The following is a 13,840-nucleotide window of genomic DNA, read 5'->3' as shown; positions in this document are numbered from 1 at the left end:
GGTCTAAAAAGTGTACCTGTCAAGTTTCAGCTCTGTAGCATGTCCAGAACCCCTAAAAAACAGCATTTTTCTTATATTTTCAGGAATACGGCTTCTCTGCGGCTGGCTTTTTCTCTTGCAGGCATTTAGCGGGCATTTTTTTAGGCAGGCATGTCATTTTTTGTATTTAGTGTCTGGGGGGTCTAAAAAGTGTACCTGTCAAGTTTCAGCTCTGTAGCATGTCCAGAACCCCTAAAAAACAGCATTTTTATTATATTTCCAGGAATACGGCTTCTCTGCGGCTGGCTTTTTCTCTTGCAGGCATTTATCGGGCATTTTTTTAGGCAGGCATGTCATTTTTTGTATTTAGTGTCTGGGGGGTCTAAAAAGTGTACCTGTCAAGTTTCAGCTCTGTAGCATGTCCAGAACCCCTAAAAAACAGCATTTTTATTATATTTTCAGTAATACGGCTTCTCTGCGGCTGGCTTTTTCTCTTGCAGGCATTTATCGGGCATTTTTTTAGGCAGGCATGTCATTTTTTGTATTTAGTGTCTGGGGGGTCTAAAAAGTGTACCTGTCAAGTTTCAGCTCTGTAGCATGTCCAGAACCCCTAAAAAACAGCATTTTTCTTATATTTTCAGGAATATGGCTTCTCTGCGGCTGGCTTTTTTTCTTGCAGGCATTTAGCGGGCATTTTTTTAGGCAGGCATGTCATTTTTTGTATTTAGTGTCTGGGGGGTCTAAAAAGTGTACCTGTCAAGTTTCAGCTCTGTAGTATGTCCACAACCCAAAAAAAACAGCATTTTTCTTATGATTTTTAGTAGAAAACTAATGCAGTGTCTTTCCAGCTGTCTTTTTTTCTTTCTGGCAAGCTGAAATATGATATGCCAAGGCAAACATGCCTATCAGTTGAGCTATGACACAGACAACACTGCACACATGGGGAAATATGTAAAACAAAAAACAGGAAAAGGAAATTAGGTGACGGTCACAAAACATGATATTGTGATTGGCCAAATAAAAAGTCGCCTCGCGATGAGGTCGCGCCAAAGTCGCGCTAAGTCGCGCCAAAGTCGCACTGGAAGCGACGCTACTTTAGTGGTAGCGGCAGTGTAAACCAGCACTAAAACATCCAGTGTGTGAATACGATCAGGTATGATGTTTTATCGGTCAAGTAGTGTAAGGGTTACGCCCGTCGCCCGCTTCACGGTGACAGACCAAACTCTGACAGACCAAACTCCCCGTTTAACAGTCAGTCAGTCCATTTGCACAACCGCAAACTCCCCATTTGCACAAGGTTGGATACCAAGCTAGCCATGTCCCGTTCCTTGTCCTCACTGACATCATTGAAGGTCTCTTCCTCCACCCAGCCACATACAACACCAAGGGTCCCCGAAAGGTGAGAACAAGCCCCCTGGGACGCCTGCTGTGGCTGGTATTCCACCTCCTCAAAGCCACCTTCCTCCTCTGACTTCTCTTCTTCAGACTCCTCTCTCTGCGTTGCCACAGGTCCAGCAATTGACAACGACAAGGCTGCTTCTGGTGGTGATGAGGACCACAACTCTTCCTCTTCATGCTCATCTACAGCCTGATCCAGTACTCTTCGCAGGGCACGCTCCAGAAAAAACGCATATGGGATGAGGTCGATGATGTTGCCTTGGGTTCGACTGACCACCAGGGTTGTCATCTCCGCAAAAGGACGCATGAGCCTACAGCCATTGTTCATGAGCATTCAGTAACGCGGCCAAAAAATACCCAGCTCCGCAGAAAGAATGAAAGAAAATGAATGTTTTTTTTTATGAAAAATTATCCTGCGGATCGCTTTTGGTCTGTACACAATGAAGCAACGACCTTATCATCTGGGGTGTGCCAACACAATCCTAGAGGTGATCGCTTCATTGTGATACGCAAGCCCCTTCACCACGACAAGGTAACGATCACGAAGGGGAATTGACACATGTATGTGCCTTTTTTTTTGTTTTTTGTTTTTTTGCAGCCACAGTGTAGCACCAGAGGCCAGAAAAATTAGGCATGTACACATGCATGAAAAAGTAGGTATTGTTGCAGCCGCTGCTGTAGCAGCAGCCTGAAAAATTGAGGTTTTAAGGCAGAAAGTGCACTAAAACATTGCGGCTTGAACCGTAGTTGGTAGCGGAGACGTCACGTAAGTCATCCGGCATGCAGAGAATGATTATATACAGCAGCGTGTGGACCATTTTTAGGCCAAGGCATCTCAGTCATCACCAGGCCTTTTTTAGTCAAATGCATCCCCCACTGTCAGTCCCTTCGGGATCCATGCCTCATTCATCTTAATAAACGTGAGGTAATCAAGACTTTTTTGACCTAGGCGACTTCTCTTCTCAGTGACAATACCTCCTGCTGCGCTGAAGGTCCTTTCTGACAGCACACTTGAAGCGGGGCAGGCCAGAAGTTCAATGGCAAATTGGGATAGCTCAGGCCACAGGTCAAGCCTGCACACCCAGTAGTCAAGGGGTTCATCGCTCCTCAGAGTGTCGATATCTGCAGTTAAGGCAAGGTAGTCTGCTACCTGTCGGTCGAGTCGTTCTCTGAGGGTGGACCCCGAAGGGCTGTGGCGATGCATAGGACTAAAAAAGCTCCGCATGTCCTCCATCAACAAGACGTCTGTAAAGCGTCCTGTCCTTGCCGGCGTGGTTGTGGTGGTAGGAGGAGGATTACTTTCACCTCTTCCCCTGTTGGATTCCCGTTGTGCTGTGACATCACCCTTATACGCTGTGTAAAGCATAGTTTTTAACTTATTTTGTAGCTGCTGCATCCTTTGCGACTGCCGGTAATTGGGTAACATATCACAGACTTTCTGCTTATACCGGGGGTCTAGTAGCGTGGCCACCCAGTACAGGTCGTTCTCCTTCAGCCTTTTTATACGAGGGTCTCTCAACAGGCATGACAGCATGAAAGACCCCATTTGCACAAGGTTGGATGCCGAGCTACTCATGTCCAGTTCCTCGTCCTCACTGATGTCATTGAAGGTGTGTTCTTCCCCCCAGCCACGTACAACACCACGGGTACCAGATAGGTGACAACGAGCACCCTGGGATGCCTGCTGTGGTTGGTGTTCCTCCTCCTCAAAGCCACATTCCTCCTCTGACTCCTCTTCCTCACACTCCTCTTCCAGTGTTGCCGCAGGTCCAGCAATCGATGGTAAGGCTGTTTCTGGTGGTGGTGATGGTGACCACAACTCTTCCTCTTCCTCTTCACGCTCATCTACGGCCTGATCCAGCACTCTTCGCAGGGCACGCTCCAGGAAAAAAACATATGGGATGATGTCGCTGATGGTGCCTTCAGTGCGACTCACTAGGTTTGTCACCTCCTCAAAAGGACGCATGAGCCTACAGGCATTGCGCATGAGCGTCCAGTAACGTGGCAAAAAAATACCCAGCTCCGCAGAGGCTGTCCTAGCACCCCGGTCATACAAATACTCGTTGACCGCTTTTTCTTGTTGGAGCAGGCGGTCGAACATTAGCAGTGTTGAATTCCAACGTGTCGGGCTGTCGCAAATCAAGCGCCTCACTGGCATGTTGTTTCGCCGCTGAATATCTGCAAAGTGCGCCATGGCCGTGTAGGAACGCCTGAAATGGCCACACACCTTCCTGGCCTGCTTGAGGACGTCCTGTAAGCCTGGGTACTTCTGCACAAAACGTTGCACAATCAGATTCAACACATGTGCCATGCACGGCACATGTGTCAACTTGCCCAAATTCAATGCCGCCAACAAATTGCTCCCGTTGTCACACACCACTTTGCCGATCTCCAGTTGGTGCGGGGTCAGCCACTGATCCACCTGTGCGTTCAGGGCGGACAGTAGTGCTGGTCCGGTGTGACTCTCTGCTTTCAGGCAAGTCAACCCCAAGACAGCGTGACACTGTCGTATCCGGCATGTGGAATAGCCCCTGGGGAGCTGGGGGGGTGCAGTTGGTGTGGAGCAAGACGCAACAGCAGAAGAGGACTCAGCCGAGGAGGTTAGCAAAGAGGATGGAGTAGGAGGAGTAGAGGAGGTGGCAGCAGGCCTGCCTGCAAGTCGTGGCGGTGTCACCAACTCCTCTGCAGCAGAGCCACGCATTCCATGCTTGGCAGCCGCCAGCAGGTTTACCCAATGCGCAGTGTACGTTATATACCTGCCCTGACCGTGCTTTGCAGACCAGCTATCAGTGGTCAGATGGACCCTTGCCCCAACACTGTGTGCCAGACGTGACATGATTTCCTTTTCCACAATAGAGTACAGGTTGGGGATTGCCTTTTGTGAAAAATAATTTCGGCCGGGTACCTTCCACTGCGGTGTCCCAATAGCGACAAATTTTTTGAAGGCCTCAGACTCCACCAGCTTGTATGGTAAAAGCTGGCGGGCTAAGAGTTCCGACAAGCCAGCTGTCAGACGCCGGGCAAGGGGGTGACTCTGCGAGATTGGCTTTTTACGCTCAAACATTTCCTTGACAGACACCTGACTGTGGGCAGGTGACGAGCAGGAACTGCTGAAGGTGAGAGGCGGAGGGGCGGGTTGTTGATAGGGGGCATGGAGGACAGCAGTGGTTGACGTGGCTGAAGATGCTGGACCAGGAGGAGGATGGTGGCTTTCAGTTTGTGTGCTGCTTTTACTCATGTGTTGATCCCATAGGCGTTTGTGATGTGAGATCATGTGCCTTCGCAAAGCAGTTGTACCTAGGTGGGTGTTGGACTTCCCACGACTCAGTTTCTTTTGGCACAGGTTACAAATGGCATCGCTGATATCAGAGGCAGACACACAAAAAAAATGCCACACTGCTGAGCTTTGCAAGGACGGCATTCTGGTGGTGGCAACAGCTTGCGTTGATTGGCGTGCTGTCTGGCTGACCCCGGGTGCCGAATCTACATGCTGTCTGACTGCGCCACTAGCTCCTTGCGATGACCTCCTCCCCCTGCTTCCAACTCGTCTCCTCCTCCTCTCTGTCTCCCCATCTGAACTTTCCCCCTCTTCTTCTGCTCTTCGAGCAGGCACCCAGGTGACATCCACAGACACATCGTCATCATCAGCCGCTTCACTTGACAACTCAGCAAAGGCAGCAGCAGCAGGTACAACATCATCATCATCACAATGTACGTCCATGTGTATAATGCTGCCTGACTGAGACATATCCCCATTATCTACATCCTCTGGCACTAATAGTTGCGCATCACTTATTTCTTCCAACTGATGTGAAAATAACTCCTCTGACGGATCAAGTGAAGCGGCTGTGGTGCTAGTGTTGGTGGTGGTGCCGGCGGGCTGGCGAGTGGTAAATTGAGAGGTGCCCGAAGCTGAGCTGGAGGAGGATGGTGCATTAGGGTTCCGAGCGGAAGCTGTAGACGATTGGGTGTCTTGTGTAAGCCAGTCAACTATGGCCTCAGAATTTTTTGAGTTCAGGGTCTGTGGTGGCCTCTGAACACTGGGCATTATTCTAGGGCCTAAGGAAATCACAGCACCACGACCACGACGGCCCTTGCGGGGTGGCCTGCCTCTGCCTGTCATTTTCTTTTTTAATGTGTTGTGTACTATGAGTGCAAGGTGCTGTGCCACCCTATAGGAGTGTTGGGCAGTGGGTACAGTACACTCTGTGGACCTGACAGTCACTGGCACTCAGGCAACTGCAATTAAAAAATATATATATTTTTTTTACTTGGCAAGCTGCTGTGCCACCTTATATATCAGTGGTGGGTGGGCAGTGGCACAGTACACTCTCTGTGGACCTGACAGCAGTCACTGGCACCCAGGCAACTGCAATTTTAAAAAATATATATTTTATTTTACTTTGCAAGCTGCTGTGCCACCTTATATATCAGTGGTGGGTGGGCAGTGGCACAGTACACTCTCTGTGTACCTGACAGCAGTCACTGGCACCCAGGCAACTGCAATTTTAAAAAATATATATTTTATTTTACTTTGCAAGCTGCTGTGCCACCTTATATATCAGTGGTGGGTGGGCAGTGGCACAGTACACTCTCTGTGGACCTGACAGCAGTCACTGGCACCCAGGCAACTGCAATTTTAAAAAATATATATTTTATTTTACTTTGCAAGCTGCTGTGCCACCTTATATATCAGTGGTGGGTGGGCAGTGGCACAGTACACTCTCTGTGGACCTGACAGCAGTCACTGGCACCCAGGCAACTGCAATTTAAAAAAAATATATTTTATTTTACTTTGCAAGCTGCTGTGCCACCTTATATATCAGTGGTGGGTGGGCAGTGGCACAGTACACTCTCTGTGGACCTGACAGCAGTCCCTGGCACCCAGGCAACTGCAATTAAAAAATATATATATTTTTTTTTACTTTGCAAGCTGCTGTGCCACCTTATATATCAGTGGTGGGTGGGCACACAGTGGCACTGCAGTGGGCACAGTACACTCTGTGGACCTGACAGTAACTGGCAGCCCAGGCAACTGCAATAATAAAAAATATTTTTTTTTTTCAATTTATTGCAACAAGATGCTGTGCCACCGTATATATATCAGTGGTGGGCAGTGCACTGCAGTGGGTACAGTGCACTCTGTGGACCTGACACAGCACTCACTGCAATTATGACAGAGGAAAAAAAAAATATTTTTTAAAATGCAAGGTACTGTGCCTGTGCCACCCGAAATGAGAGTGGTGTGCACACAGTACAGTCTGTGGTAGGTCTGTGGCCTCTCACACACAGCGGGCAGGCAACTGCAGTGTACAATAGATATATATAGATATATATATATAAAGAAAAAACTCTATTACCTTACCAGCCCTTAAAAGGGCTTTTGGGGACACTATATATATATATATATATATATATATATATATATATATATATATAAATAAAAAAAATCCTCAATTACCAGCCCTTAAAAGGGCTTTTGGGGACACTAGATAGATATAGATATATATATATAAGAAGAAACAACTCAATTACCAGCCCTTAAAAGGGCTTTTGGGGACGCTAGGTATATATGTATATATATATATATATATATATATATATATATATATATATATATATATATATATATAAAAAAAACACAAATACCAGCCCTTAGAAGGGCTTTTTGGGGTGCTGATATTACAGCAGTAGTGGACCAAGAACACTGCAAGACCAGGAACACTGACTAACTGTCCCTAGCTTAACAGCAGCAGCAGCAGCAGCAGCAGCAGCAGCTCTCTCCCTACTCTCACTACACACACTGCTTCAGAATGATCTAAGATGGATGCTGCCCTTGCTTATTTATAGGAGGTGGGAGGGTGTGGGAGGGAGGTATGCTGATTGGCTGGAAATGTGTCTGCTGACTGTAAAGTTCAGGGTCAAAGTTTGCCTCAATGATGTCTTATGGGGGGCGGACCGAACATCGCATATGTTCGCCGGCAGCGGCGAACGCGAACATGCTAAGTTCGCCGGGAACTGTTCGCCGGCGAACAGTTCTATACATCTCTACTTCTAATTCACCTTATTGCTGGAGGAACTATGGGCAATCAAGTAGTTCACTCCACATCTTTTGGGAATGTGACAAGTTATCTACCTTCTGGTCGGAAGTTTTCACACTTCTGTACAAAGTCACTAAAATCTCTCTAAACCCAAATCCATAATTTGCTTTGCTGTGTATTGGCATCAATAAAATTCCCCAGCAACTGCGCTGTGTAACAATCCATATTCTCTTAGCAGCAAGGCTGACCATTGCCCGCAACTGGAAAACATCTGATCCAGTCATTATAGACAAAGTAATCTCCTTGGTGCATACTTATGGCTCCTGCCAACGCATGTTTTTTGCTTTGGAAGGGCGTTTGTTTGTTTTTTTCGTTTTTTTATTGGTGTGAGCTAGATGGACTTGTGTCTTTTTTTAACCTGACTAACTATGTAACTATGGGCCTAATTCATAGTACGGCGATTTGGCTAACGCCGGGATTTTTGCGAACCGGCGAATTTGACTGTCTGAAATTGGTATTCAAAGCACGGCGGGCGGCCAATAACGCCTAGTGTTAGATTCATGAAGATGCTACAATGTCAGGGCGCGACTTAAAAACACGTCAGCTAAAAGCTCGACTAATGTTTTGCCAAATTTTTCCCTGTACCCCTAAAAATCCCAAATCACTGTGGAAGATGTGGAGATGAATTTTGAGATGACTAGCTTTTACAAAATGTAAAAAACGGACCTAGAAAGAAAGATATCTGCAAAAGTGTAGAAAGTAAAAACAGCTCCGCAAGTCCCGAGCTGCAAGTGCGCGAATGTGCGCATGCGCAACGCCAACTGGGCCAAAAAAAATCCGCTTTCGCGAATTTGAGCGAAATTTTTTTTTAATACCAACTAAAAATCCGCTGTATCGCCCATATAAAATGAAAAGAACCGGCGGATTTGAAAAACATGCACGCTTCTACCAAGGGATCCCTTAGTAAACACCATAACATTCCATACACCTTTCCTGCTAACTCTGAAATAATAACAGTGAAGTCTACAGTGTTTATATAGAACCTCCACATTATCTAGGTTATCCCACAAAATATTACATTGGGAAATATGTACTCAGATAGAAGAAAAATAGATGTAAAACATATTTCAAAGAAAGATTATTAACATTTCACAAATATCTAGGAAATGTCAAAATTTGGCCAATATTCTATGTGTTGAAAAATTATGTTACTCTAAATATATTGCAAATACACTTTCTTCCATATGGGTATGGCCAAGTGTTAGCATTTTAGTACACATTTAACTGCAGGTATATATCCCCATACTTAGCTAATGAGCAAAGTCTGGCCAACAAACAAATATAGCTTTAGCTCTCAATATTGCTAGATATGGACTTTATGTGGCATCTTTTGTATTTAGTTAATGTCTTTATATTAAAAGTTTGGTGATACACATGCCTTTTCAAACATGAACAAAAGTATTGATGCGAACATTTGGAGGGTTGGAGACCTCCAATTGTTGCCCATACAGAGGGCTCATTCTGGATTCGAACTTACAAACCTACAGCAGGAAGGCAGACTCCCTAATTATTGTGCTATTTCTCAGTCCTTATTGGCATTTAAGAAGCTCATGTCCTCTTGTGAGCGTTGGGCGTTTTCCTCATGCCGTCAAAGTGCTTACATGTGAACAGGGGCCATTGAACTGAATAGGATTCGACTTTGTGGCTGTTTTGTGAGTTCATCCTCGAGCTGTAGAAATCCCCCCAAACGCACCAAAACGGGCTACGTTCACATGTAGGTGTTGTGGTCTGTTTTTTGGGCTTTTTCATGTCATTCCATATAAAAATGCCTGCACCAAAAACGCATGTAACGCCCATAAGAACGCCTGATATAATTGCCATGCCAAGATTATGGATGTTCATGAGTGATGAGTCAGATTGTTGGCTTAGATATCTGTTCAATCTTCACAATCCCAACTGCCAAATAAAAAAACGTGTGTTTCAATTGTTTACCTAAATATATTATTTCTCTCTCTCATGTAATTGTATATATATGTATGTATTCCTGTATCTACATATTATAAATAACGAATAGCAAACTTGGAAAGAAAAATTTTGCAATTCACATATATACTCACATACATACATGTATTTGGTTTGTTTAGGTCTCTCTCTCTCCTCTCTCTTTATTTCTATTTCCCTTTTTTTTTGAACTGAGCATGCTCCAAAACACACAGGACACACACAGTTAATATTTTGTCTGGGAGTTACCATTACTGGGTGTGTTTTTTCCTTAATTATATATAGACCACTCAGACAGGAGCAAAGATTTGGCCTGGCAAGAGGTCCAATAAATTTGTGTGTGACATGCTTTATGTTTAATATTTGGGGGCCTTTGTTATTTATGGAGGTGGGATTTGACTGTGTTGTCTGTTATGTACAAAGACACATAGCCCACTTGACTCTCTGTAAGTATTTATTGGCGTTAACATAATTGTGCATTGTTCTGTCAATATGCACATGTATGAGAAGATTATTGCCTGTTTGTCGATGTATATGGTATAAATGTTGTACAAAGTTTGTATTTGTAAAAAAATTTACATTATGTGGCTTCAGTGGGATACTGTGGAGACTGTGCCAAAAATATGTCATGTGAAATGTTTGAGCTGTGTATCCTCTTTGTAATTAACATTGAGGGTGTTGGGCGGCCATGTTTCAAATGTCTTCTCAAAATGTCTTCATGTTTCTAAATATAAAAGTTTTCTGGTGTCCACATATGTATGTATTGTTTTATTTTTTGCTATGTTTGTTAGACATGCTGAATGGTTGTGTAAGGTGACTATATTTAGCGAATTCGCAAACATTAAAAACCGCGTTCTCACATTTGTAAATGCAACCGGAAACTACACTATTTGTGGGTGCACACGTTTCCGGAAACTGTACAGATCCTCCCGCAATTCTGATCCATATGGCGCCAGCTCTTTTCACAGCGGAAATTGTGGCCTTCATCTGCAAGGTGAGGGGGGGGGGGTGTGTGTGTGCGAGATGTTAGTTAGCCGGGGGGGGGGGGGGGGGTTTCGCTTATCTAGCGGGTGTGCAACTAACATTTTTTTCTAGTGATATGCGCATGCACTTGCTGCCTATGAAACATGAGATTGAAAGTTCCTGTATGTGATCCTGTTCCCTAAAATATATATATATATATATTTTTTTTTTTTATCTGTCGCTCATTGACAGACGTAGTCCTCCTTGATTAATATCAACTCGGGTTATACTGCCCTCTACAGGAGTAGGACTAGACAGGAAAGAAAAAGTTCTGGCCACACCTTAGGGGCAGTCCCAGAGGGCATATCCTCTCACTTCCTGCTACAGGATATCAGTTTTTTTCTGTCTAGTTAGGAGTAAGGACCTAAGTTCCTTGCTGGGATCTTTGTTCCTGGCAAGATTTTTTTAGAAATACTTTTTTAGGCAGCTTTTCTTCTCCAGTGTTCCTGTGAGATCTTCAAGCAAGTACGCTGAAACTGGGCGACGGGCTGGATGTTGAGATCCAGTGGTCACCCCAGTTCAGCCTACGAGCGCGTGCAGGCCATAGCTCCGCGCTGGGTCGGCCGCGACATAGTCCCACTGGACGGGGACTGACCCTGCGAGTTAAACGTCTCGCCTAGACGCCAATAACCAGTTGCAAACTGAGTCACGGCGTCCGTATTGGTCGACAGCCCCCCCACCCCGGTGGAGAGGGGTTCTGTCAGGAGTTGGCGCCCGCCTGGTTCCGGTATGGTAAGTAAAATGTTCCCCCTCTCCCCCTGTCGGGTTTGTTGGTGGACGCGGGCCCCTCTCTGGGATGGATGGACGTGATCCTAGCAGGTGTCATTGATCCCCCTCTTAAGAGCTTGGTTTGGGAGCTGACTATCTATAGTCACTATATGACACTATAAGGGAGATGACTGAAGTCAGTGGCAGACTGCTAAAAGGCATTACTATTAAGGTATAGAGGTATCCTACCTGACATAATGTGTATACAGGCCGATGCCTATGCCTGGATTACCGCATCCGCAGGTCGCCATCCTTCCATAAAAGCCGGTCACCTCTGCAGGCCGCACAGCCTCCCGCAGGCCGCACAGGCTGAGGACTACCTCCCGCAGGCCGCACAGGCCGAGGACTACCTCCCGCAGGCCGCACAGGCCGAGCGCACACTTCCGCAGGCCGCACAGGCCGAGGACTACCTCCCGCAGGCCGCACAGGCCGAGCGCACACTCCCGCAGGCCGCACAGGCCGAGCGCACACTCCCGCAGGCCGCACAGGCCGAGCGCACACTCCCGCAGGCCGCTGCTACTTTGCTCAAGCCGCCGCTATCCTCCACAGGCCGCCGCCATTTTCCTGCAGATCGCACGAGGCCGCCATATTGGCGTAGCCTCGTGTCTCCAGCATGGGGGCGGCCATGTTTGAGGTGACCAAACACCTCGAGGAGTAATTGGGAGGCGCCGGAAGGCGTGTAAAGGGGCGGGGCTGCCTCCTGGGCCCGGGAAAGCAAGCCAAAGACTTCCTGTCTGTAACAGACAGTGCTAGAAGTAGGTTGATAAGAAACTTCTGTGCATCAGGTGAGCCTTGGGGTCTCTCTCTCTCTCTCTCTTTCTGAGGGTTCAAGCAGGTACACTGAGGGGCGCTATTGCGCTGGGGGACTAAGTAAAAAAAAAAAAAAAAAATGTTTTTTCTTGCAATTAATTTTTTGTGTTTGCTGGTATGTGTCTTGTTAATCATGAACCCTGCCACACATGTATCCCCACCTGATCCCCTCGAGGTGGCCGCAGGACTCTCCAGTACCCCACTTGTGATGATGCATTATCAGCAGTTTTGGAGTCTTTGGTATCCCGGGTGGAGGTAGCCTGTCAGGGACGGGGGTCAAGAAGAGCGACCCCCGCCTACCCCTATTTCATCTGATACTTCAGATACGGATTCTGAGCTGGTCATTGCAGCCCATTTTCTGGGGTTGTTGTCTCAGGTACAGTCTCCTCAGACAGTGAGGAGGACGCTTCTGCCTCCGCCATAGTACAAGAAGCGTTGGTGGAAGCACTAGTTGTGTCTGCCCGGGAAACCTTAAAGTGGAGTTCCACCCATTTTTGGAACTTTAGATCTTTGTAATCACCTTTAAAATGGCTTTTACCAATGGAAACTTTTTTTTTTTTTTTTTGCTAGTAAATACCTTAATTTCGGATTTATTCCTCCTCTCCTCACTTCCTGGTCCGATCGGCGATGACGTCATTCGGCGATCCGCAGTGTCTGCTGGGATGTATTCTATTCCAGAAATCTCAGTAGCTGTAGCTGTACTGAGCCGTGCCTGCCCCGCCTCCGCCCCGCCTCCTCTCAATGAATTGCATTGTATGAATGTATTAAGGCTGTTCTCTGCCCAGCCTCCGCCCCGCCTCCTCTCAATACAACTCAATGAGAGGAGGCGGGGTGGAGGCGGGGCAGAGAACGGCCTTAATACATTCATACAATGCAACTGAATGAGAGGAGGCGGGGCGGAGGCGGGGCAGGCACGGCTCAGTACAGATACAGCTACTGAGATTTCTGGAATAGAATACATCCCAGCAGACACTGCGGATCGCCGAATGACGTCATCGCCGATCGGACCAGGAAGTGAGGAGAGGAGGAATAAAGCCGAAATTAAGGTATTTACTAGCAAAAAAAAAAAAAAAAAAGTTTCCATTGGTAAAAGCCGTTTTAAAGGGGATTACAAAGATCTATGTATTCCAACCTATTAAAAATGGGTGGAACTCCGCTTTAAATCTTGAGGTTACAGCGGCAGAGGTAGCTGAGACTGATATTCCTTTTTTGGTACTAGCAAGCCTACCAAAATGGCGAAGGGTTTCCCTTGCCCAAATGGGGTCGTCCGAAAACGAGCCCCTGCTATTTCCAAACGCATTACTAGGCGCTATCATTTTGAGGAATCCCTCATTATAAAGATGGACGGTACCACCAATAGTGGACTCACCGATTTCCAGACTAAATAAAGCCACTGTTATCCCGTTGGATTGACAGAATGGGCCCCACCCATCTCTAGGGTGGGGGGACGTCTTCACTGGTTTCCGGATCCATGGCTTTCCAGAATCCCGGATAAAGGGGTTCGCGAGGTCATACGGTCGGGATACAAGATCGAGATTCGATCACTTCCACTGGTGCGATTCTTCCCTTCCAATATTCGACATCCCCGGGTCGCTTAATAAGCTTTGCGGGGGACAGCTTGATGCAACAAGGAGTGGTAGTTCCCATTCCTTGGACAGTTTCAGGGGTTCTAGTCGAACCTGTTCACAATGCCCAGGAAAAAGGGCTAGGTGCATCCAATTCTGGTCTTGGGAGAGATGGAGTCCATCCATACAGTGGTGGCCTCCCTGCATCAGGGGGATTTCCTGGCGTCCATAGACATTTAGGATGCCTATCTTCAT

The sequence above is a fragment of the Pelophylax lessonae genome (genome assembly GCF_965119305.1).
Source record: "Pelophylax lessonae genome assembly, chromosome: 5".
Lineage (NCBI taxonomy): Eukaryota > Metazoa > Chordata > Amphibia > Anura > Ranidae > Pelophylax > Pelophylax lessonae.
Note: the sequence above shows the minus strand (reverse complement) of the source record.